Below are 27,588 nucleotides of genomic sequence, written 5' to 3' on the forward strand. Positions count from 1 at the left end.
TTCAAAACTTTTGATCGGTAGTATATATATATATATATATATATATATATATATATATATATATATATATACATATATATCCTGCTATCTGTCTGAGAAAATTCCAGACAAATTGCGCTTCGCTGTCTACCAATCACTTTTGGCGATTTAAAAGTGTGTGCTCATAAAATGTGATGTCATCCATTGCAATAAGGTCAAATCTGCCTTACTCTTACATTAAGTTTCTCTTTGTAAAACTTGCTCTCATTAGTTTTGTGAATAGGTTTTAAGCAAAAACTCTTAACTTACCTAGTGGTAAGATAAAAATGTTTGTAAATATGGGCCCTGGTTATTATATTGTGCAATCTTCCGTGACTGATATAGTTCAACACACGACGGGAAGAGCAAAGTGTCAGGCTTGACAGCTCACTTTTCAACTCCTTCCCTGTCTGTAATCGGCAAATGTCACCGATCGGTAAGGCAAGGCGCAGTTAAAATTGAACACACCTACTGGTTTTTGGCACAAAGACACTAGCCTAACAGGGTAGTAGAACACTGCACACATGCTCTCATTCACACATAGAACATAGCTTCTAACACCAACACTAACCAAATGGTCAGTGATCAACCTTCTTCCTCAATAAAGATCTGGGAAGAGAGGGAAGATGCATGCAGGTTATAAAACCTGGTGAAGGTGTTAGGGGAAGCCCAACCTGCAGCCAGACATACTGTATGTCTTCTAGAGACAAGCCCGTTGCCCATGCCCAGGAGGAGGCCATACTCCTGGTTGAATGAGCTTTCATGCCCAGTCATATGCAAGCGCAACGGCATTCACTACCCAGTGGGACATTCTTTGCTTGAAGATGGCCAAACCTCTTGTGCTGCCTCCAAAGCAAATAAAGAATTGTTCTGATACTCTGAATTGACTCGTGTGGTCAATGTACATGCGTAATGCCCACACAGGGTGGAGCATGTGTAACCTCTTAGCCTCGTCCGACTCAAAAAGGGAGGAGTAGAGAATGAGTGTAGGGTAAAAACCTGAGCCCTAAAGGGGGTTGCCAGCACTTTGGGCACATAACCATCCCTGGGTTTAAGAATGGCCTTTGACAAGCTTGGTCCGAACTCTAGACAGGAGCTACTGACCGACAGGGCCTGGAGGTCCCTAATACGTTTTACTGATGACAATTATTTTTCTCAGACTTCGCAGAAAGTGGAGATGCTGCTGGGCTTTCTTGGCTATGAAGCTGGTGTTGAGGGACCAGGTGAGGTTCTCCGCCAGGTGAACACCAAGGAATTTGGTGCTCTTGATAATCTCCACAGAGAAGCCATCGATGTTCAGGGGAGAGCAGTCACTCCGTGCTCTCCTGAAGTCAACAACCATCTCTTTTGTTTTATCCATGTTCAGAGACAGGTTGTTGGCTCTGCACCAGTCCGTTAGCTGCTGCATCTCCTCTCTGTATGCTGTGTCATCTTTCTTGCTGATGAGACCCACCACAGTTGTGTCATCAGCGAACTTGATGATGTCGTGATACAGTCGTGAGTTAACAGAGTGAACAGCAGTGGACTAAGCACACAGCCCTGAGGGGCCCCAGTGCTCAGTTTGGTGGTGTTGGAGATGTTGCTTCCGATCCGGACTGACTGAGGTCTCCCAGTCAGGAAGTCTAGGATCCAGTTACAGAGGGACATGACTCACACCAGAAATTTCAGCATAATAGGTTCAACATTGGGTGATTTGACAGTACTCCTCTTTGGCAGTTAACACAGGCCACAATTGCAATGCTGTCCATACGAATAAGGACGTGAAACTTTGACGTCTGACCAAAGGGCTCTCAGAGCCAAGAGGACTACAAGCAGTTTCAGGCAATTTATGTGCCACACAGTTTTTGCATCTTTCCAAGTGCCCAATGCCAGACATCCTTTAAATAGGGCTCCCCAGCCTGCAATGGATGAGTCCGTAGCACTAACTATGAAACTTTTTGGAGGCTTTCCTCCAAATACCTAACGTGGCCAAGCAGCGACATGTCACTAGGAAGCGAAGGTGGCCATGTTGCCAAGCATGATGAGGGATCCCCAGGTCGAACCAGCACTGGAGAGGTCTCATCTGCAGCAAGCCTAGGAAGGTGATGGCGGTTGCATTGGCCATCAAGCCCAGTACTCCCTGGTGCTGACACAATGGAAGGGCCCCCCCCCCGCTTGAACCTTGTCAAGTGTGGGAGAATGGACTGCACGCATTCGGTCAGGTGCCGACATGGTTACAGAGTGAAGTTTCATTCCTAGGAAAGAAACTTGCTGACTGGGTAGTCACATGCTCTTTGTCTAGTTGCCTTTAAGGCCCCAATGGGCTAGCAACCAGTCTTGTAACTTCGATTGAGCTATCAACAAACAATAGCTGAGGTAACACGGATGCTGTTTGGTCTCAGCAGAGCGAGCGCTGCATCTACACATTTTGTACATGTGTGAAGGGCCAAGGACAACCCAAAGGGTAGGACCTTGAACTGGAATGCAGTCCCCTTGAAGCCGAATATCAAGAATGGTCTGCAGCAAGGAAATATCTGCACATATGCATCTGCAAATCACTCAACACAAACCAGTCCAGTGGACGGACTTGAGACAAAAATCTGTTTCCCACCCATTTTAGGGACTTTTTCTCGGAACTACTACTTTTCATAGTTTTTGCACATGAGGAACTATATTAGAGGGACTTTTTTAGCTCCTTCTCTTGAGTACTTTTTGGAAGAAGAGTAAACAAACTTGTAGCTGCTAGCCTGCTACTCAGAGGATTGTGCTAATTTTCCAATTCCCTTCACAGAAATATCATAAAACCAACAAAGTATCCAAAGAGTATCACCTGTTTCACATATTATGTGTTTGCGAGGGCTGAGGAGAGCTGCTGCGTGACTTCAACGGGAGACGCAGTTTGAGTTTATATTACATCTGTGCCATGTGACTGTGTGTACTGTGTGACTATACAGAAAATAAAGTGATTTCTGGATTACTACATTTTTCCTGGGATAACGGACATAAATAATAAGATGTTTATCAAGAGTGGGTTATTGAAATCTATTATAAACTTAACTGTCATGGAATCTAATTTATGAGGAAAGTGTTACTACGGTTAATGTGCATCAAGATTATTTTTTTTTTTAAGTCAATAGGTTAGTAGTTCAGCACAGTTTTTTATGTTGAGTCATAAACACCTTTATTGTAAAAGGTTGTGTTGATAAATAAGTTTTTAGTCTATTTTCAGCATGTTTTACACTAGAGGTGTGAATCTTTACTGGCCTCACAATTCAATTACGATTGTTTACAAAACGATTCTCGAAGCATCTTGTCCTCCAATTTATTTATCAATACACACTCTGTATTAATAGCATTATTAAATAGTATTAAATTATTGATTTAGAATTAATTGATCCCTAGTCTATAACTATAACCAAAACTATGGTTAAATGTGGCAAACCGTAAACAGCAAAGACTGAAATAGTGTTTTTGTTACCGGCATGCACTAGTGGGGAAAGCGAGAGCACTGGACTGGGAATGTGGAAGAAACTGCTCCACGGGGTCTATCCAACATGCATGCCTCATGTCTATGCAACTAGGTCTTAAGTTTGTGTTGCGACATGGCAGTCTTCAGGCATGGTGTCAACAACAGTAAAAACAGACACTGAAGTGATCTGTGTCATGCCACAAACTAGTTTCCGGCTCGTAACAGCAGTGAAACCGAGAATGCAGCTTATGCAACATGACAACACCTAAAATCTCCGTGTTGTGACATGACAGTCTCCATGCATGGCTTCAACAACAGGAAGATCTTGGGATTAATTCTATCAGGCACCTCATTCAATCAAAACACAGCCTCTGCTTTATAAGGCCGCTCAGGTGTTTCTCGTTGCCTTCTTCCGTTTTTTTCATGTCACACGCTATGACTCGCTTCTCCAAGCGACAGTCGCTTCATGTCGTGGTCTACCCACTGTGATGTTCAAGCTCCTCAGCACAGCTGTTCTCCATCAGGAAACACGCCAAGTTCTGTCTATTCTTCTTTGGGGGAACAATCATCAATGCAAATAGGTGGTGGTCGATGGGGTTCTAGGATTTCTGTTATCAATGTTCTCAATTTTATGTGCATCATTTCTCTTAAACTGCATTAATATCACTTTTCAAGCGGCAATATTTCTCCCAATATAATTCTCCCATTCGGGAATCAGGCTCCAGTATTCATGCACGTCATCATGCATGAGTACTTCAATGTATTGGGTCAGATTGCATCCATTAATACCATGCTTCTCGCTTTCTGTCGGCACTCCTATAGCACGTTAAATTACGGAGGGTTTTCTTGACTTCTACTCAGAGATGTTCACGAGTCTTTCATCTGAAGTCCGAGTCAAGTCTGAAGTCTTTAACACTGGAGTCCGAGTCAAGTCTCAAGTCTCTAAACATTTAATCTTTATATATATATATATATATTTATATATATTAAATACTCAAAAATTATAAATGTATGATCTTTGAAAAATCTGGGATACTAATAGGATTTTATCTGAACTTGTAAAAATGTATTTGATTTATTTCATTTTATTTTATGATTTCACTTAATTAACTTATCCTGTAAGTTTTTTTTTGTAATAAAGGTGCCACAGTTTTTCTCATGGTCAGTTCAACAAGGCTCAGAACGTGCACACAAGCAATGCAATATGACATATGCAATGCAATGTAATCCCAGCATTAATGGGAAGCTTGATATAACTAACCCGTTAAAAACAGGAAGAACTCAAAGGTAAATGCTAAAATGAAGGCTCTGTTCAACTGGATATATAATATTAAATGGTTGTATTATTATTATTATTATTATTATTATTATTATTATTATTATCTAAGCAATATCACTATGTTGTGATTCAGCCATAGCAGCCTTGTGCCACAGGTAATCAGATTTTTTTTCCATTAATGTTTTCATTAATACTGTTAAGCTCTGTTGTGCAGCATTTTATTTTACCAATAAAAAATATAATTTGCAATATTTTTTTTTTTTTTTTTACAAAAAAAAATTTAATATTTTTTTTGATTAAAGCTTTATGAATAAATGTTATTAAACACCATTTGATCATAACATTTAATTAAAACATTAAACATGGAATCCAGAAAAATTAAAATGGAAAATGCAAACTTTGTATCTGTGAGACTTTATGCGGTTCTTTTAATCAAGTTATTTTCTGTTTCATTTCATAAACCTGAGGCTTTTTATTTGTTGATTTTTAGTATCGATACCGAGGTACCAGGGCTGGTATTGTACCGAAGACAAAATCTGGTATCTGAGCAACTCTATTACACACACGCGCACACACAGACAGAGAGAGAGGAGGAGGGAGGTGGCAAGATGGCGAGCTAGGCGCACGTGTTTTGCTGAGCTCTGGCAGTTACTATTTTCAGTTATGTTTTATTGCCACTTTCTCATATACTGGCCACAGAAATTGAAGTGATCAATTAAACAAATTACTACTGCTTTCGTTTGTTTGTTAAAACGTTTGAGATCAATTCATTCAACAAGTCTACAACTTGCAGGAACATGGCGCATTTAGCAAACAGAGCCCAAAGTGTATCCATAGAAACGGATCACAGTTATGGTCGAGAGAACACCAAGGAAAGACGACGGGATGCTTCTCACATTACTCCGACACAAAATCCTACAAAAAAAGGTTAAGCCGACGATGCTGACATCTCCAGTGCAGCGTTGCTCCAGGCGATTAACTCCTTAATGGCTAGATTTGATTCTCAAGATAGAAAGCTAGAGGACATCGCAGACAAAACAGCATTATGATTGCGACCATCTCCAAATCGGTGGAGTTTAATGCTGCAGAGATTAAATAATATAAACAGAAATATACGGTCTTGGAAAAGCAAGCAGCACTGCTCGTCAAGTCCAATGAAGAATTAAGGCTGAAAACGTCAGAACTCGAGCGTTATAAGCGAAGATGGAATCTCCGTATTAAAGGGATGAAAGAGCATGCTGAAGAGGATGCACGGAAAGAGGTGGGTGATCTTTTGGCTGATATAGCCCCACATTTAGCACAGAAACTGGAAGATGGGGGAAAAGGAGTATGGAAGACACCATCAAATGATTGTTCAGTTCACCATGTGTAGATACAGAGACGACATCTGGAAGATTACAAAGAATTCGCAGGTGTGCTTTGACTGTGTTATTAAGTTCGCGGAGGATCTGTCAGCTGAGGACCGGAGAGCTCGTGCAGCTGTATGGCTGCTCATCCAGGAAGCTAGGAGTGCTGGTAAGAAGGCATACTATCAAGGTCCTTTGGGATACATCGATGGCTGTTTAATCTCACCTGCAAATAAAAGCTTGGACTGATTATTCCCATGAAGCAAAGAAGGGGCTGTGAGTAGTGAGAACTGAATGTAAAACTGTTACCTGCCAGAGCATCAGTTCATACTTTTCTTTTGCTTTCGTATTAAATTTCAATAGCTGGCGTTGTTCTATCCCCAGCAGTGATTCTTCATTGTCCTTTGTCAATATTGTGTTATATAGTGTTCTATGTTTCAGCTCAATGGCTGTATTTCTTTTCTTTCACTAAATGTTAGGGGCCTAAGAGATAGGCTACATTTTTGTTTTGTAAAGAGAGGAAAGCTCATTGTGTTCTTCTGCAGGAAATGCATTCAAGTGGCAGTGATTGTTCCTTTTGGTCTAATCAGTGGGGTGAACCAATCTTTTTTGATCATGACACAGCCCGCTAAGGAGGCGTTGCTCTTCTTTTGAATCACTTGCCTGGGAAAGATCTAGCTTAGATGGGCATTTGTTGTTTTGCATCCTAAAAATTGATAATTGTTACATTATCTTAGGAAATGTGTATGGTCACATCAATTTGTCCCAAAACAGACTCTTAATTTCTGAAATTTCAATTTCAAAGTATGCTACTAAAAAAAAAAGTATGCTACTGACTTTATTAAATTGGGAGGTGATTTTAATATGGTGTATGATGAGTGGTTAGGTCACCTACTAAATATAATGTACATCACTATAACTCAATATTAGTAGATTTTTGTATTAATCAAGGCTTAGTAGATCCTTGGCGTGAATCAAACCCGTATTCAAGACAGTTATCTTGGTTTAAACCTGATGCTTCTAGCAAGTCTTGAATTTACTTTTGGTTAATTTCTCATAGATTTTTGCTTTATCAAACCACCTCTAGCATATCTGCAGCTCCCCTTACAGACCATTTTTCAAGTTGATGATAAATCAAAAAGATAAACCTTTCCATAACAAAGGATATTGTAAGTTTACCTCTAACCTTCTCGGAAAAGAGGACTATGTAAAAGCGGTGGAAGATATAGTTTCAAATATTATTAGAGATGATAGTTTGGTTTCCTGGATAAGCAAATGGGAATTCTTTAAATACAAACTTCGTCAGTTGTCTATTTCTTACAGTAAACGATTAAATAGATATTATCTTTTAGAAGAGACCTCTTATTAAAGAAACAAATGAATGTTCTAACAAATTAAGTTTGACAGAGAATGATACATCAAGATTGTTATCTCTGCAAACACAGTTAGATGAAATTTATATGAGAAAAGTTAGGGGGGCATACATTAGATCAAGAGTTAAATGGATGGAAAAAGGGGAAAAGAGCTCAGCTTATTTCTGTAGGTTAGAAAAAAAGCATCAAGAAAAAAATGCCGTTAAAACTTTAATCATTGATGGTGTAGAATGTTCTGATGCAAAATTAATAGCAAAAGAAATCGGCAGCTTTTATCAGAATCTATATTCGTTCTCTTCCTTAATTTTAGACCTTAATTCCCTTTATGAAGAAATTGGTGAATTTGTCCCTCAATTAGATGAACAATTTAAAGTGACGTACTGCAGAATTAACAATTGAAGTGGTTGATTCTGCTGTTATGTGTTTGTCATTAGATAAATCGCCTGGCCCAGATGGTCTTATGTCTCATTTTTATCTACATTTGTGGGGTCTATTAAGGGAATTTCTTTTTGCGGCTTTTCAGGAAATAACTAATAATTCGGTTCTACCTTGCTCAATGAGACAAGGTTTAATCACGCTTATTCCCAAACCGGGGAAGGACCCTAGATTGTTGGACAATTTACGACCTATAACTTTGGTAAATAATGACTACACATTGTTAACCCATATACACACACAAATATATATATATATATATATATATATGTATGTGTATAAATGTGTACATATATATAAACAATTGCTTGAAACTTGGTTTATCTAAAATCATTGGAGAGACACAAACTGGATTTATTAGAGGCCGATCTATAAATAATAATATTCGTATTTGCTGCTCAAATACAAGAAATAATCAAATCAAAACCAGTTCTGTTTTATTAGAGTCATTATGGCATCTTTCAGTGTAGAGATTTGCAAAATTATGGGTTACTGTAACCTTTTAATTATTTTAATTAATAATAGGACTTGAAGCTTCATAACAATGGGGCTTTATCACAGACATTTGAAATTCCAAGGCGTCTGTTCTCAAGTTTCCTCAGTTACATTTTTTGCATCTGCTGATCAACAAAAACTCCCATAAATGCTCCACCACTTTAGCTAACAACATTGTTTTATTTTAAGTAACATGCAATTTGGTAATTTTGCCCTGTTCAATATATGCTTGTGGTTGGGGCAGAAACATTTAGTAGCAGTTAAGTATTTGCACTACTTATTGGGATAAAACCTGTGCTGGATTAACGCTTCTTTTGAAGCATATACCGAAAATTTAATCGACTGAAGCTTCACATGTCATGGATATGCATAGGTGTTGTAGGTTTGACGCAGGCTTCAACAGAAGGATCGGTGTCTAACATCACATCATTATTTGCATTTACATAATTTCCTTTTGATCTGCATCTTATGGCATTCGCCAGTCCTTGACCTTTCAGTCGTCTAAGATTTCAAATAGTAAGAATCATTTAAAGGCATTTTCCATGCCTTAACTTCATTATTATTGATATGCACTGGCCTATTGTTTACTTTTTATAATATACTGTATTGTAGTAATTGCCTGGCGTAACGAGGTAAATGGAAAGGAGGAGGCGAGAACCGGCTTAACAATATAAATAAAGGTTTAATGATAAACTTAACCAAAAAGACAAACACATAGTAATTTTTCACGTTATTAATGTCCTGACTATACATTGTGATCAGTTGAATGCCACTTTGGTGAATAAAAGTACCAATTTGTTTCCATAAGAGCAAAATCTGTACATTATTCCAAACTTTTGGCCCAGGGCGTGCTGAGTGACTCCAGCCAGGTCTCCTAAGCAACCAAATTGGCCCGGTTGCTAGGGAAGGTAGAGTCACATGGGGTAAACTCCTCGTGGTCGCTATAATGTGGTTCGTTCTCAGTGGTGAGTTGAGTGTGGTTGCCGTGAAGCCTCCACACGCGCTATGTCGCCGTGGCAACGCGCTCAACAAGCCATGTGATAAGATGCGTGGGCTGATGGTCTCAGACGCGTAAGCAACTGGGATTCGTCCTCCGCCACCCGGACTGAGGCGAATCACTACGCGACCACGAGGACTTAAAAAGCACATTGGGAACTGGGCATTCCAAATTGGGAGAAAAAGGCAAGCATCTCACCTAAGCGCATACATGCTTCACTCTATGCCCTGTATCCCATCCTCTTGCATCTCATTCATACGGTCACTTGAGTGCTGCTTTAGAATGAAAGCAAGCAGAGAGCAAAGCGTGTTGAGTTTCATATGTTTGCCATGAACACAATCAATCTCAGCAAGCGCTGTATCAGTGAGTCAGCAGTCCAAGCTATACTGTATACAATGCTATTACTGAATGAGCAAACTGCTTGTTACGAAGAAAAAAGGAGGCATGCAAGGCTTGAGCCTGCTTCACCAGCCAATCAAATTGGCATGATGGTATAACTTACCCCTGCATGGTACACTCACAGGGTCAGCTTCTGATGCAGCATTGAAGTTACCCTCTTGAAAAAAAACACGCTCCATAATAATGGGATTCTATGAGACCAGGTTGAATATAAAAATAAAACTCACTCTGACAGTTTCTTTGCTGACTTTTATGATATTTAGGGGGACGACCAATCCTGGTGATAGAAAAAAAAATGACATTTAAATAAGTGTAAATATTACAGCAATACTTCTCAATGCAAATATGCTATTGTACTTGACAAACATAACAAATGTGAGTACTGTCTTACCTGCCATGATATTGTGACTTTTTTGCTCTCTGACCGAAGACTAGCAAGTTCCGTTTGGATCCCTTAGTGTCAGAGAGCTCTGCCTTGAGCCTGCCCTGGTTCCTCTCAGCCAATGGACAGCCAGATAAACAGTGATGAGCAGTGAAACGCCCTGTCACATGACCAGAGCAATCACATCCTGGAGTAAGGCACTTTCTGTATTTATTTGTTTATAATAAAATGTACTGTAGTTGTTGGATAACTTTCTTCCAAGTTGCTTGAGCTATGAAAATATAAGCTCTTTCATAAAATTGTCCTCTGGATATGCTAAAGTCACATGAAGGAGTAACCTGTGGTGGAAACTGTATTTGGAGGTGTTGCGGGGATAAGGGAGGCTTTTACAGGACACGGAGGAGTAGTTCGGCAGTCGGGCGGTCAGGTTCTCCCTGGGACCTGAAAGACGAATATTACTCTGAATTGACAGAGTATTTCCTTGATGAGCATATAAGAGTCAGTGGAATGAGGAATGAGAAGGACTTTTTTGGTTTCTCACCAGGTTTCTGGGCACAGGGCTGACAGGGTGGAGGTTTGAGGGGGTGTCCTGTGCTTTCACACCAGCCTGCCGGGTGGATGTCCGGATGGTCAGAGTCCATCCACTCGTCATACAAGTGACTCCAGCCATCAAAGTGAATCTAAGCACAACAGATGAGTGTTTCAGGCCAACATATTCACACAATAAAATGTCAGTCTACTGAAATTTATTAGCAAAATACCAAAACGTCACTCGGGTAACAGTCTCAGATATCCTCTGATGATCGACATAATTTGGTAGTATTTATTTATTTATTTTGCTTTTTTCAAATATAACAGTAATAACAACAAACATCAGACAGAACACAAATGAAGCAAAAAAAAAACATAAACAAAAAGGGAACAGAGAGATACAATATAAAATGGTTAGAAAATCAACTCTTTCAAATCAAATCATGTGGCACTATTTTTATATAATTCAAAAAGGGTTTCCAGATTTTATAAAATAATTCACCCCTGCCCCTCACTGAATATGTGATCTTCTCTAAAGGTACACAGCTGCAAACCTCCGGCAACCACAATCCAGTCGGCACATCAGAGTCTGCTTTCCATTTCAAAAGCAATACATTTTTTAGCTATTATCAACAACATTTAATTTTAGCTGTTTAATCAACATATAGCTGATCAAGCTTAATTGCTTGACTATGTCGGAGGTTAGAGTTGGTAAAATTACCTAATAAACACACCTCTGGGTCCACTGGAAAATCAATTCCATGAATCTGTGATATACTATCACATACTTGCACCCAAAACACCTTCACTTTAGGATACAACCAGGTAGAATGCAAAAATGTTCCTTCTTCTGTACCACATCTGAAGCAGATGGGTGAAATACTGTTGTTAAATTTATGTAGTCTGGATGGAGTGTAGTAAAGCTGGTGTAAATATTAAAGTTGAATAAATCTATACCTAGAATTCAAGGTTGAGGTGACCCCATATTTACATAACTGACCCCACAGATCCCCATATATTCTAACCCCCAAATCCTGTTCCCATCTACTTCTGGATTTATCTGGGTCAGCTAAAGGCTGGCTTGAGATCAGAGCTTCATATATTCTAGATATTGTTTTATATAGTGGTTTATCAGAATGGCAGGGTTGCTCAATACATGTCAAATCAGGTATCTTAGGATAAGTTTTTGCTTTGACCCATAAACAATCTTGTAATTGCAGATAACTAAAGAATTCTTTATTACTCAAATTATATTTATTCTTTAACTGTTCAAACAACATTAAAACATCATCAAAATAATGCTCCAAATGTGTAATTCCTTTATGTGCCCATATCCTAAAATTTTTGTTTTGATGACACATAAGGTAACATAAAGGTGTTTTATGGGAGAGAAAATTACCCTGTCCCAACAGCGACCGCAGTTTATACCAATTCTGAACCGAATGAATAATCATGGGGTTATTGGTTCTTGTTTTGATCAATTTGTCATCCCATGTATATAATATATTGGCAGGACACTCTTCTTTTATCTCAGATTTCTCCATATTAATCCAAGATGGAAAGGGAGTACCAGCAAACATCTGAGACAAATACCTGGATTGGGCTGCCCAGTAATACATCTTATAATTGGGAAGTCTCAGTCCTCCTTGATTATAATCTAAAGCCAGTTTAGTTTAGTTATTGGAAGAGATTGAAATGTATAAAAATGTGGGCAAAATATTCATTTTAACTGCATTTATTCTACCAAGTAATGTGAGCGGTAGATCCATCCAATTGGTTAACTCTCTACCCACCTTCTCTAAAAGACTAGCCAGATTAAGTTTATAGAGATTCTTTAAATTACTATCTACTTGCATACTCAAATATTTAATACCAGTAGGTGAGCACTTAAAAGAAAAAACATCCATTGCAGTATAGTCTAGGGTGACCATTCATCCTCTTTTTCGGACCTTAAAGCGTCCGGCTGGGATTTCTAAATTTGCGAAAATGTCCGGGATTCGGCTTTAGTTGCATTATGATGTGCATCTGATCTAATACTTCACTGTGTGTGCGTGCATATTTGCATTGCTTTGACCCCTCTTTGTAAGTCCCGCCTTCTCGCACACCAATTGGTCAATTATAAGAGGCTTGCAGCAACTATTGGCCAAATTACTGCCTGTCAATCTCTCCACGAACGCACGAAGCGCTGTTGTGTGCGGCATCAAACAGTTGCTTGACAGCAGCAGCAAATGACAGCTGAGTGGAAACAATGCCCAAACGAAAGTGCAAAAGATTTGCAAAAAAATTCCCATGGTTTCGTCCAGGTCGAGATCCGTGAGAAGCAGAATGTATGACATAGCTGGCACTTATGTGTCAGTTTGTAATAAAGGTGCAAGCGATTTAGAAGCACACATTAGCTCTGTAAAGCATAAAGGGTCAGCAAAAGGTGAAAGTTCATCAGGTAAATTAACGAACTACTTTTTGCAACCAGGTAAAATTATCACATTGCTTCATTTTCCATGGCCATTCAAAATAATAGTAATAGTAAATGAAGGTACACTCATGGCATCAAATATTTTATTTTAGTACATGGACATTCAAAAGAATGTTGGAAATTTCTATTTATTTATATATATTTATGTTATGCTAATAGTGTGTCCTCTTTTTGGAAAACCAGAATGTGGTCACCCTAGTATAGTCAAACACTGATAATGGCAAAATAACACTTTTGTCTATATTAAATTTATATCCAGAGAAAGTGCTATATAATTGTAACACATTCTGTAAATTAGACAAAGAGTCTATGGGGTTAGTGAGAAATAAAAGAATATCATCGGCAAACAATGATATTTTATGCATTTCAGGGCCGATTTCAAAGCCCTTTTAATCAGGATTGCATCTAACAGCCTCAGCCAAAGGTTCGATAGCCAGGCAAAGAGAGCTGGGATTAGGGGTCATCCTTGTCTACATCCTCTGTACAAAGGGAATGAAGCAGAAATAATTCCATTTAGTAACAATTTTTGCTTTAGGGGATTTATAAAGTGATTGAATTAGGTCAATATATGCAGCTCCAAATCCAAATTTTTTCAGCACTTCAAAAAGATATGACCACTCGACCCGATCAATAGCCTTTTCGACATTGAGAGGAACAGCTACTCCTGGTATATGTTTTTCTTTAGCAGTATGAGTGACATTGAAAAATCTTCTCAGACTGTTTGCTGATAGTCCCTCAATTACAAAACCAGTTTGGTCTGGGTTAATCAACAGGGGAAGATGAGTTTCTAATCTCTTCTATCATTTTAGTAACTAATTTATAATCCACATTAAGGAGTGAAATTGGCCTATAGGAGGCACATTTCAGCGGATCTTTACCTTTCTTGTATATTACTGAAATTATTGCATTGGAGAAAGAGTCTGGAGAACATTTGTCCATCCTAGACTGGTCAAACACTTCCATCAAATATAGCACAATCAAATCTTTAAATTCTTTATAAAATTCGGATGGGAAGCCATCTTCACCCGGAGATTTATTATTAGGCAGTAGAAGAATGGCTTCTATCAGCTCAGAGGCAGAGAAAGGTTGATCCAAACTAAGCCTGTCTTCCTCTGAGAGACAAGGTAAGTGGACTGAGGATAGGAAAGAATCCATTTGTGAATGATCTGTACTTGCCTGAGAGATATATAACTCTGTGTAATATTGCTTAAAATGCATCATTAATCTCTGCAGGATTGTATGTTTCCGCTGTACCTGTATCTATAGCATTTATCATTTGTTTCTGTTCATCTCGTTTTAATTGCCAGACCAAAACTTTGTGCTTTCTCGCCAAGCTCGTAATAACGCTGATTAGAACTAATAATAGCCCTCTCTGCCTGGTAGGTGTTCATTTTATTATACTCCATTTTTTTATTGAGTAATTCCCTATAAACATCCTTAGACTGATCCTTATATTATAATTTTTCAAGTGCTGAGATTTCAGATTCTAGCTTATTCAAATTGGAATTTTTTGTTTTTATTAACCCCTTAGAATATGCAATACATTGACCCCTAATCTAAGCCTTTAAAGTGTCCCATAATATAAAGCTATTGGAACAAGATGGTTTATTCGTAGAAGTAAAAATATCAATTTGTTCTCTTATAAATGTATGGAATTCAGATTAAGAAGAATGGGATTTAGTCTCCACCTGTAAGTCCCTCCTGTTTTCTCTGGGATGGACAATGACATTACAAGGGGCGAATGGTCACTCAATAAACGAGGGAGATATTCAACATCCAGCACACGATATAAAAGTTGGGTGGATAACAAAAAATAATCTATACGAGTGTGTGTAACATGAGGATGTGAATAAAGAGAGTAATCTCTATCTTGTGGATGTTCCTGTCTATAAACATCAGTTAGATTTAAATCTTTCATAAAAGCCATGGTAGATTTAGCTGCTTTAGAAAGAGGCAATGGTTTAGTCGAAGATCTATCAAGTACATTGTCTAGACAAAAGTTAAAGTCTCCACCTACCAAAAGTGAGCCTGATGATTGAGCAATTTGAAGGAAAACATTTTGTATAAACAAGTGATCATCAATATTTGGAGCATATATATTTAACATCTTCCAATGTTCAGAGTACATATGCCCTTGTATCATTACATATCATCCTGAGGGGTCGAGTACCGATTTTGTAACCGTAAAAGGGGTATTTTTATTTATCAGTATAGCAGTTTCCCTTGACGTAGGGTACGTTTACACGACAACAATGTACTAAAAACGGAAAAGTTTTCCTTTGCGCTTTTGAAAAGTTTTGCGTACAGACGACAACGTTGTCAAAACAATCCCCGTTCACACGGATCTGCAAAAATGACTAAAAACACTGTATTATGCATGCCAGGCCAGTAGTTGCTGATGTCACTTTGTAAAGAAACCCTACGCGCCTGTGCACATAAGAATTCTTTCACAGAGTGGTGAATACAAACAATGAAGATGGCGAAAGCATCGAGCAATTTTGTCTGGACGGACGATGAGTTTGCTTTATTACTACAATTACTTCGCTGGAGAAGCGTCAATAAACTCAAAATCTTGAGCAGCACAAACACAGTCCTGTAGTCCACCATTGTAGTTTTGAATGTCTCGCGTGTTGTTTTGAAGTACTCGTGCCCATTATTCAATAAACTCTGCTCATTTTTATCATCACTTTGTCTCCTGCATTCTTCTGTATTCCCCCTGCTGACTCTTGGGCTGGTAGGAGAGTAAGTTAACATGAGCTGTTGATGTTGACTGGTTTTGGATATCAGACAGAACTCTGATATATGGATATCTTCTGACGGAGAGAGAGGTCTTGTGTAAACTGGATCTAACATGCATTTTCACTGCCTCATATTTTCATATTCTAAGCATATCATTGAATACTGTACATGGCATCACATCTCTGTCTATAGGCTATATACATAAGTGGTGGGTGAATAAATTGCAGGGTAAAGGTACATCAAATAAAATTATGTAAATAAATAAATAACATTTAAAATACAAATACATTTTTCCCATCTGAATCCATACATTTCAAGATTTTCAAATTGCAGGTTCTGCCTACTGTACAATGTTCACACTCCACACAAAACACTCCAAATTAATAAATTGTTGATTATTGTTATTTGCACAGACACCAGTATTCATATTGATAATTATACATCTCAAATTGATGCCTATCAATCCATCACTTTATATAACACGTAATACACGTGCGCATGACATCATCATTTTTACAAATTCGCGTTTTTGTATGTTTACACGAAGACAATAACGGTATCGTTTTCAGAAACTTGCACTTTGAAACCTGTTTTCAAAAGTTTGCATTTTCAGGCCCCAAAACACCATTGTCAAGTAAACGAACAGCCAAAACGCATAAAAAGTTTTCCGTTTTTAGTTGAAAACATTGTCGTGTAAACGGCCCCTTAGAATTAAAGGAGGATGCAAACACGTGGCCCACCCACTCCATTTTAAATTTTTTATGCTCAGAGTCTGTTAGATGCATTTCCTGCAGGAAAACTATTTCTGCCCCCAACTTCTTAAGGTACATATAGACTCTTTTTCTTTTAAATGGACTATGTAGACCCTTTGTATTAAATGTCACAAATTTCAAAGGCTTTATCATGTATAATCTATGATATCCAAATCACCATATAAAGTGCCCTCATAAAGAATTAACACTAACCAGATCGATCCAATATCACCACAGATTTAAAATGTTAACATGTATCTCTCAGAAAAGCAAATAAACAAAAGAAAAGAAAACACATATACACACACAAATCCTAACATAGCTGCTGCACCAGAACTATACAGCAGCAGAGGGGAAAAAATACTCCATTGAGAAACAATTAGCTCGCACTTCTTTTCCCAAACAAGAATGAAAGTCTAACCACAAGCTCTCCTTACACATAAAACACACTGATATATGCAACAGTCCTTTATAAAGAATAATGCCCCAAACATATTGAATTCAATTCCAAATCCAATCAAGTGCAGCTGCCCGTCAGAGAAAAACTGTCCATGGCAGTCTTTAGTCCATAAACAGGTTAAATCCCTCACTAAAAAATTGAAGCGAAAAAAATACAGGCACCCACCTCAACTCCTCAAAGGAAGTGGGGAAAATAAACCAAAATACCCATCCAAATGAAATCAAGGATGATCAGGTGAAGTTCCCAGAGTAATCAGTCAGCAAAATCACTCACCGTTCTAACAAATAATTGCTGAATCAATCTGGGACAAGTATGAGACCGTATCCATCTCGAAGTGCCGCAGACTCCACTGCTACTCAGTCATGTTCTGATAGGAACTTGAATGCTTCGTCCGGCGTGACAGAACCGTGTTCCACCATCCTTCATAAGAATTCGAATACGAGTGGGATATACGAGATGACATTTGACATTCTTCTCCTTTAATGCCTTGAGCGCTGGAATCATTCCTCTTCTATGGCTCATCACATCCGATGAGAAATCCGGATAAAAACTGACTCTCTTTCCATCAACGGCAATTGGAGCTTTATCTCGGGCGATACGTAGGATACTTTCACGGTCCTGGAATCTCAGAAGTCAAATTAGGATTGGCCGTGGAGTCTTCCCCGGGATTCGCACAGCCGGAACGTGGTGGGCGCGCTCGATGACAAGTGGAGCACCGAAGTTGTCTTCTCCCAAAACGTTGGGCAGCCATGTCTTAAAGAATTCGACCGTGGCCCGAACTTCAACTCCTTCAGTCAATCCAGTCTAGCGGATGTTATTTTGTCTGTTATAATTTTCTATATATTCCAGCTTATTTCTGAGAAACTCATTGTCTTTTTTGAGGAGACTGAAGCATCGCTCGTTTCCCGAAATTGCATCTTCCACATCGCTGATCCTTTGCTCAGCCGTAGTGATCCGGCCTTGCATAGATGAGACAGACACGGTGAGGGTATCAATTGAGCCCTGGATGGAGTTGCGAAGGTCCAACATTTGAGAGATCAGCTGCTGCTTAACACTCCCAATGATCTCACAAAACTCTTTCAGTGCGGCGGCGAGTAGCCCCGTGGAACTTTCCCCCTCAGAGACGTTCCCCTCAGCGCCTTTTCTCTCGGTAGTTTTGGCGGTTCTATGCTCATCTTTCCTAGGTTTTGGTCAACGCTCCATTATTCCACGTTGCACACCAGTACCAGGCAACAATTTACCACTATTTTGGCAATGTTTCAGTGATTATTTCAACAGATATTAGGCGATTTCTAGAGAGCTCTCTTGGTTATGTCTAACTGCCTAGAGCACATCACGTGACTCCAAATTGGTAGTATTTTTTATCACAATTTCAAATAATAAAAAAAGTTACTGGAAAATATTGTCCTGTTGCATTTTAGATAAGATTTTGTAATGTGATATGTTAGCGTTCTTACTGCACAAGTGAACTAATTCAGTGAGTAAGTTAACTCATGAACCACTCTTACTGATTCATTGAGTGAGCTGTTAACTCAAGAACAACTAGAACAGATTCAGTGAGTAACTGAGTTGTCTGACCAATTCAGAAAGTGAGTTGTCTAACTCATTCAGTGAGTGGGTTGTCTGACTGATTCAGTGAGTTAGTAGACTGATTCAGTGAGTTTTCAGACTGATTCATTGAGTTGTTGTCTAACTGATCCAGTGAGTGAGTGAGTTGTCTGACTGATTCAGTGAGTGAGCTGTCTGACCGATGAGGCAAGTATGTGTGTTGTCTAACTGATTCAGTCAGTATGTTTACAAGGACACCAGAAAGCGATTTATTGCTAGAAAGCAGTGTATTGCGAAAAAGTAGCGTTCCTGTTTACATGCACTTTCTGTATATCATTCAGACATATGAAAGCACAATTCAACCATGTTATAATATCTGCGGATAACAGAGGTGTAATGGAATCCAATAAAACAAGGTTGAAATGTTACAAGAGCCACATTTTGGTGGTGTGTGAATAGATATTGCTACAGAAAACATTTCATTAGCTATGATTTGCTGGTGAACGTCTTGGCTATGCTAAACTACCACCTAGACCAGCATTTACCAGTCGGAACCAACATGGGAACTCATGCTGCATTTTTTTTTTTTTTTTTTTACAGTCACATTTCTATGATTTAGGAGACAAACCACTGTGGTCTAGCTCCATGAGCGAAGAATTTTCATGAAAAAACAATTACATGTATAAAATCCAAAACAGGCAAATGGCCAAAACAGAAAAAAAAAAAAAAAAAAAAAAAAAAAAGGGCAAACAGATCCAAAGAGCACAATCCAAAAAAGCAATAAACAGGCAGACAGTCAGAAAACATGAAAAATTCAGACAATAAAGTAACGCTCAGAGTTGCAGTCCAAGAACAAACAATACTTTGCAATGAATGAGATCACAGGTGGAGCTTATACAACACTCAAGCAATAACGACCTCTGGCGGTGATACACCGGTGTAAAAATGGTTGTGACAATTTCTTATATTTAAAATACCGGTAATCATTTGCTTAACACTTATCTCTGTTTGTGACAGGTTTTGTAGAAGGGTGAGGACTCAAATGCAGAGTAGCGTTAAGGGCTTTTATTAATAAAAGGGGGGGGGGGGGAGACTAAGGGCAGAACCCTGACAGTTTTGGGCTTTACACATATTATTTTTTTTTAACAATTAAAGCAAGACAGATATTGTGCTGTATTAAATTGGCGGTCATATGATGGTGTTTGTTGTATCACAATAGCTGTAACCTGCAGTTTTTCACACCTTAATTCTGTATGTGTCCACCTCCTGCACTGTAGCCACACGGATAAGCCCTGGACACCTCTTATCCACTGCTTCCAACTTCATCTGCATCTGGAAGCCATGAGGCGGACGCTACATAAACACACAAAAAGAGTCAGAGTTTCCATTTAGTCTCAAACCTGGATTTCATTTTGCTAAAGGAAGTGTTTTAATACAGTTATCTGTTCATTTATTAATGGAATGTTATAGATTTGATGTCATTTCTGACATATTTTCAAATTTCATCAGCACTGACTCTTTCAAACAGCAGATAATAGTTTCATTAAATTACCACTCAGCAGTCTTTTGAGTTATTATAAGATTCAACAAACCACAGTGAAAGCTTCAGCAGCGACTGCCGTTGAGCCTGTCTCCTCCAAATATCTCTCCCAGGAGAAACTGTCAGGGTCTGGGTAATCTACCGGGAGAAGATAACACTTAGCCAGTGTTGGGTAAATACCTAACAGTCATACTTTTGTAAAAGTAAAGATTCCGTAATGGCAAGTGCACTCAATTAAAAGTTAAAGTTGCTCATAAGAAAAATCCTGCACACAAGTTTTGAAGTAACTGATATTGCATGTACATGCTAATGTTATATCTTAGCAATGACAATCTAGATGGTAAGTGGAAGCAGGGAGCTAGAGTCTACAAATAGGTTAGGATATGTAGCTGACTCATTAAGTGAGTATGTTGTCTAGCCGATTTAGTGAGTGAACTGTTAAAACGAGAACCAGTGTAATCGATTCAGTGAGTGAGTTATTAAATCTAGAGCCAATCTAATCGATTCAGTGAGTGAGTTCATGTAAATGAGGTCAAAGTCTTGACAGAATAAAAGATATATATCGAATTAAAGATAGAAGCCTCTGCAAATTCAAATGATGTCCACACAGCAAACTAACAAAGGAACTATGCTTCTTACTACAGATGGAGAGCTGTAGTTTCAACCACACAACTGCGATGCTGTTTGCGAATGTTTGTTGGAACTATGGTTTTGAAAAACACCAAATCGTTGAACTGTGTTGGTAACGATGGAACTTGCAACCATAGTTGGTGAGCAATGCTTTTGGGAAACGCACTCCAGATTAATGCAGCAAGGAAGTGAGTTGTACGACCGATTCAGTGAGTGGTTAAATCATGAAACAACCTGAACAATTCAGTAAGTGACTGAGTTGTTAAATTAAGAAACACTGATTGATTCAGTGATGTGAATATGTTATCTGCCAAATTCAGTAAGCAAGTTGTGAAATCAAGAACCACTCTGACTGATTCAGTGAGTAAGTTATATAACCGATTTTGTGAGTTCTTAAATCATGAAGTGAGTTGTGAAAACAAGAACCACCTTGAACATACAGTGAGTGAGTGAGTTGTTAAATCGATAACAAATCTAATCGATTCAATGAGTAAGTGAGTTGTTAAATCAAGAACCATTCTGATTGATTCAGTGAGTGAGTGAGTGAGTTCTTAATTGAGAACTAACTTGTCTTCAACTTAACGGTTTTTAAATTAAGAAACACTTTGGATTTACTTGATTGATTCAGTGATTTGAGTGACTTATCTGACAATTTCAGTGAGTTGTGCCGTGGCGGGCCGTGCATTAAAAGTCTAGGCCTTCAGTGTGGTTCATGCCATTAAGAAAACACAGTTTCATAATGAATAAGACACCCTATGCCTTTGGGCATCATACATTATGTCGCAGCTAACTAATAATACCAATTGACATTTTAAAAACACGTCCACGCACGAAAGCCAGAACTTAAAACAACACTTAATGCTCAAGCAAGCCTAATTTTAACAGCAGCATTACTGTTTGAAATGAACGTCTCCCAAACAGACATTCAAAAATAATTTTTCCTATGAATCTACCAAGGAGGTCTATAATACCTGGAAAAATCTATCTAATAATATTTGTGATTTAAATGTTGCTTGCAATAAATTTCGTTTTGAGAATTTCTGCATGAGCCTACAAGTTGTAATTCTGACTTCAAGATGCATTCCATTGTACTTTTCCTAGTAGGAAGTTGTAAATTCCGACTTTCCGAGTTGAATGGAACGTAGCACTACTTTTCAAAACTTGATCTGACACTGAATGCTCAAGCAGCCTAATTTACACTTAGAAAACTCCTGATGTTGCTATAACAATGCAATAAGCACTTACCAATTTACTTTAAGTGTAGATCAATCCTCCTTTCCTGTTTAATAAATTAAGCAAACACACGGTCATGCAGAACATCTCGTGTTTTTAAACCCATAAGGATCTCTTTCTCAATGGCGATACCAGCAGTAATGACAGTCGACTCGTCAGCAAGATCTCGCGCACGCTTTCAAATTACATCACTTAAAGCGTGATTGCGTCACTCAAGGCCAGCTAGAAGGCCTCGACTGGGACATATCCTAAAGATCACACCCACCAACAACAAATAAATCAATCTGATTGGCTGATGAGTCTGACTTTAGTTGCTCATTCATTTGCACTGTTGAGGGATTCTGTGGATATTCTGAAGGCCTGAGGGGGTGGAGCTCAGACTCACATGCTGCTTCTGCTAACGAGCTCGACTTTGGGCATGCGATTTGTGAAACAGTTGTCAGGCTTCGCTTGTAAGCATCAAGGAATAAATTCTGACTGGATAAACTTTTCGTTTTTCTCTGTTTGTTTGTAGATTAATTAAGAGTGGAAAGCGATTCAAAATACATAGGCAAAAAGGTGATTGAGAATGAAAGGATGAAAATTATTTATTTATTTGGCATGTTAGGCCAGCAAAGAAGGCTTTGAGAATTCACCACTGGAGTTGTGTAATCAAGAATAATTCTGATCTAATTATTTAATTAGCGAGTTGTTAAACTGAGAACCACTCGGATGGATTTCAATCGCAAACTTGCCATTTTGATTTAAATTATTTGTGGAAAAAATCGTTAAGACCAATTTGCAAACTGTTTCAATGCTTTCATTAAAATGTTCATGAATTGGTCATGACTATCACCAAGCTACTTATGCAACATAATTTCCTGCAGTTATGTAACTGAGTAAAAGTACTTTTGTTTTACAATTGGTTGTGAAGTAATCTGAGTAAGAACTACTGGTAATTTATGTAGGCACTTTTCATTTAGAGTTATATAAACTCGGTATTCACAAGATATGTCAGTCACCTTGTGGGGGTGTGAGGGGGAGTCCTCTCTCCTGACACCAGCCAATGGAATGAATGTATGGGCTGTGGGCATCACACCTGCGATAAAGATGAAACATCAAAAAACACATAGTAACACTTTTGCATAGGGATTATAGTTTGAAATAACATAACTTGCTTGATGAGTCGTAACTCACCAGTAGTCATACGTGTCATTCCAGTTATCAAAATGAACCAGAAAACGGTTGCCTACTTTGTCTGTTACTGAGGCAACACAGATGAGAGAGGGATTCATACGGTCAACAGCCTCCAACTTCATCCCCACCTCAAATCCACAGTCCGTTTCTGTCTGTATAATGACCAAACAAGGTTTTTGTCCAGACAAAATCATTTTGTAAGTAAATGCAACACAGGTTCAGTGTTTCTTCTGTTATGACTTACTTTGATTGTGCTAGAAAACAACTCGTTTGGAGCAGCTTGTGATCTTGTGATCTTTAGGTAGTTGGACCAAGAAAACTCTTCCTCTTTGCATCCTTCAAAGGAAGAATGTTGAATGGTACTATTGTTAGAATAATACCATTTACAGTACATAAACTATACCATATAAGAATTTACAGTACAACAGCATGTTAGTACTAAAGATCAACCAGTATTGATTTTTTTTATTTTTTTATGTTTACATGTCTGATAACCGATATGCAAAACTGATATTTTGTAATTGTTTTATTTATGCCTATTCTTTACATGCCCACCAGATGGCACCATTTATCTTTAAACTCAATAAAATAAAAAAACACAATTAATCAGCAAAGTGTAAATATCTGTAAAAAACATCGGTAAAACCGATTAGCGGTTGATCTCTGTTAGTACAGATTTCTTTGTTAATGCTACAGTTGTGGCCAAAAATATTGGCACCCTTGGTAAATATGAGCAAAGAAGGCTGCGGAATTTTTTTAATTTATTGTTTATACTTTCAATCTTTCATTTAAAATATTTACAAAGCCTTTTAATTGAAGCAAACTAATTTGGGGATATCTCATAATTGAATAAATATTTTTCTCCAAAAAACATTTGCCACAATTATTGGCATCCCTACAAATTCTTATGATTAAAATATATCTGAAGTATATTCCCATTAATATTTTACTTTTTTTTTTTTTTTTGTACACCTGGGTGACTAGGAACATGAAATTGTTCAGCCATGACATCCTGTTTCACAGGGGTATAAATATGAGGTATCACACACAGGCCAAATTCCTTTAGTCATCTATCACAATGGGTAAGAACCAAAGAATAAAGTTATGATGAGCAGCAAAAGGTTGTCGAACTTCACAAAATGGGAAGTGGCAAAAAGAAATTAGCTAAAGCATTGAAAATACCCATTTCCAACATCAGGGAAATAATTAAGAAGTTCCAATCAACTGGAGATGTCAAGAATCGGCCTGGAAGAGGATGTGTGTCTATATTGTCTCCACGCACAGTGAGGAGGATGGTTCGAATGGCCAAAAATTCTCCAAGGATCACAGCTGGAGAACTGTAGGATTTAGTTGGGTCTTGGGGTCAGAAAGTCTCCAAAACTACAATCAGATGTCACCAACATCACAACAAGTTTTTTGGGAGGGTTTCAAGAAAAAAAGCCTCTGCTCTCATCCAACAACACACTCAAGCATCTTCAGTTTGCCAGACACTACTGGAACTTCACATGGGACCAGGTTCTATGGTCAGATCTATGGTCACAAAAATAGAGCTTTTTGGCAGCAAACACCAGAGATGGGTTTGGCACACACAGAGAGGTAGCCATAAGGAAAAGTACCCCATGCCCACAGTTAAATGTGGTGCTGGATTTTTAATGTTGTGGGGCTGTTTTTATGCCAGAGGTCCTGGACATCTTGTTCGGATACATGGCATCGTGGACTCTATCAAATACCAACAGATAAAAAATCAATACCTGACTGACTCTGCCAGAAAGCTTAAAATGAGCCGTGGATGGATCTTCCAGCAGGACAACGATCCAAAACAAACGTCAAAATCAACACAAAAATGGTTCACTGACCACAAAATCAAGGTTCTGCCATGGCCATCTCAGTCCCCTGACCTGAACTCCATAGAAAACCTGTGGGGTGAACTGAAGAGGAGAGTCCACCAGTGTGGATCTCGGAATTTGAAGGATCTGGAGAGATTCTGTATGGAGAAATGGTCTCAGAACCCTTGCCATGTGTTTTCCAACCTCATTAGGCATTATAGGAGAAGACTCAGAGCTGTTATCTTGACAAAGGGAGGTTGCACAAAGTATTGAATAAAAGGGTGCCAATAATTGTACCACACATATATTTGAGAAAAGTATTAGTTTTTTTTTATTAAACTTGTGTTGTGTTTGAAATTGTTTGATGTCCATTTGAGGACAGATTTTTGTGAATATTTTGAATGAAATATCAAAAGGATAAACAATAAAGACAAACAATAAAGTATAAACAATTTTCACAGCCTTCTTTGCTCATATTTACCAAGGGTGCCAACATTTTTGGCCACAACTGTAGCTTAGAAGCAGCTTGTAAAACAGTGGCAACAGCAATATGATTATACAATATGCAATAAATAATTACATGTATTACTAATATTAATCACGATAAGCAATTAGTAATACAGTTAATAAGCTAACTGTAAGTGATATTGTAGATATAGTATGTAAACATGTCGCATTAATATAGAATTCCATTAGTCACAGGTGTGTGTATCAGGGATTAGAAATGGTTCAAAACCGGAAATTTATTATTATAATTGTGTTTTTTTTTTTTTTTTTTTTTTTGGCAGAATGTAAAAGAAAACGGTAAACAAAATCACTTTCAATTGTGAGTGAAAATGTTATTTTTAATACCAGTAACAGATTAATAACATTATTATATTGTTTTGATCACTTTTCAGTAGACCAAATAATTTTTATCAGTAAACTTTTAGAACTAGTCTACTTTCCTGTTGTCGAATCCTTTCATTGCCCACACACTTGTCCAGTGTTGACTGCAGCAACTGTGCCAGATGCCATGTAGCCCCCCTTTTTTTTTTTTTTGATATTCAAATGTCTGTGCTTATTAGCACAGTGTACTTTCTAATCCCTGGTGTGTGTATAGGCCTATTAAGCTATTTTTTTTTAATGTGGCTCATCAAATTTGATTTCAGAGTAGAATTTAAAATGTTATAATTCACCTTTTGGAGTATATAGTTTGTGTCCTGTGCTCTCACACCATCCGGCCGGGTGAATATCAAGGCAGTTGGCGTTGACTCAGAAATCATGACAATCAGAATAACCATCAAAATGAAGATGTAATCTGAAGCCACAAACCTGGAGACAAACATTTACAGTCAATGACCTGTCAAAGTCATCAGTCAAGTATGTGAACTAAGCCTGAAATAGTTTTTCAGAAAGATGCAGGTATATTGTACCTCAGCCACTGTCAGGACAAAATACATTGAGGGATGTTGCGGGTCGATGTCGATAACTTCATACCCTGTCTAAAGCTGTTTTTATTCATGGGAACCCTCTTGGACTAGACAGATCGACATGTATAAATATTACAATTGGAAAAAGATAATTCTTAAATCTCTAACTAAACTGTTTTATCTGTTTAAATTCTTTGCTTGTAAGGCAGCACCGTATTGATATTGCTCTTCTGTGTTGAAATCTCTTTATTCTACTCAAACGTTTCTGCAATTAAATCAGTTCAAACCACATAATATATGCCTTCAATGTCAACTTTATACTTTTAATAAATTTAAAGTTTTACTCCCATTGAGTTTTGTTAGAAGTAAAAAAATTCAAAATCTACCTAAAAGCAATGACCATGATCATTGTAATATTTGCATACCAAATTCCGATTGTTGTGCTTTTTATTGGGTGATTCAAACTAAACCTGTCAAAAATATGTCCTGGTCGTATTTAAGCCCAAATAAATAAATAAATAAATACATACATAAGAAGCCTACAAGTAGAACCATTAAGATTTTGTGACATTATTTTCAGGACACTTAAGCACATTGGCCCCCAATTCTCTTTACTGTAATGCATCTAGATGTTTTACTTTTACTTTTCCCATTATTGTCATGATGATTCTCATTACCATTTCTTTATGGAGGGTCAAATGACTCAATACTAGATCATTAATGTCTGGTGGGTACATAACTGTCATGAAAATAAATCTTACTGGCCCTAAATTAGGTTTAATTTTCTATATGCAAAATATAATTTCTTTATTTGAGTCACATTATGTTTTTGCTTAAAAGAGTCTGACTGGAGCTGCTACAGTTTTCTGTTCTTCTAGATAATGCGGCCAGGACCACGGCTCCAGTATACTCTCAGCTGTACCTGCACACACAGTCACAGTTTATTCACAAATATACTGAACAGTTTTAGAACTGATTGTTTTTCTATACACACCTGTGTTTTGGGTTGTTTAAGAAAAAAAAAAAGGCCTTTAAACTGTATTTTGCATTATTTTAGGAAGAATATTTATGTTGCCCCTATGACAAATGAATTATC

At 38.0% G+C, this 27,588-nt stretch overlaps 1 pseudogene; it reads right to left on the minus strand.

Moving 5' to 3' along the window:
- Positions 1-27,588, minus strand: part of LOC127419661 (lethal(3)malignant brain tumor-like protein 1) — a 58,319-nt pseudogene that overhangs the window by 11,404 nt on the left and 19,327 nt on the right.

This window comes from Myxocyprinus asiaticus, chromosome 29 (genome assembly GCF_019703515.2).
Source record: "Myxocyprinus asiaticus isolate MX2 ecotype Aquarium Trade chromosome 29, UBuf_Myxa_2, whole genome shotgun sequence".
In the NCBI taxonomy this organism is placed as follows: domain Eukaryota; kingdom Metazoa; phylum Chordata; class Actinopteri; order Cypriniformes; family Catostomidae; genus Myxocyprinus; species Myxocyprinus asiaticus.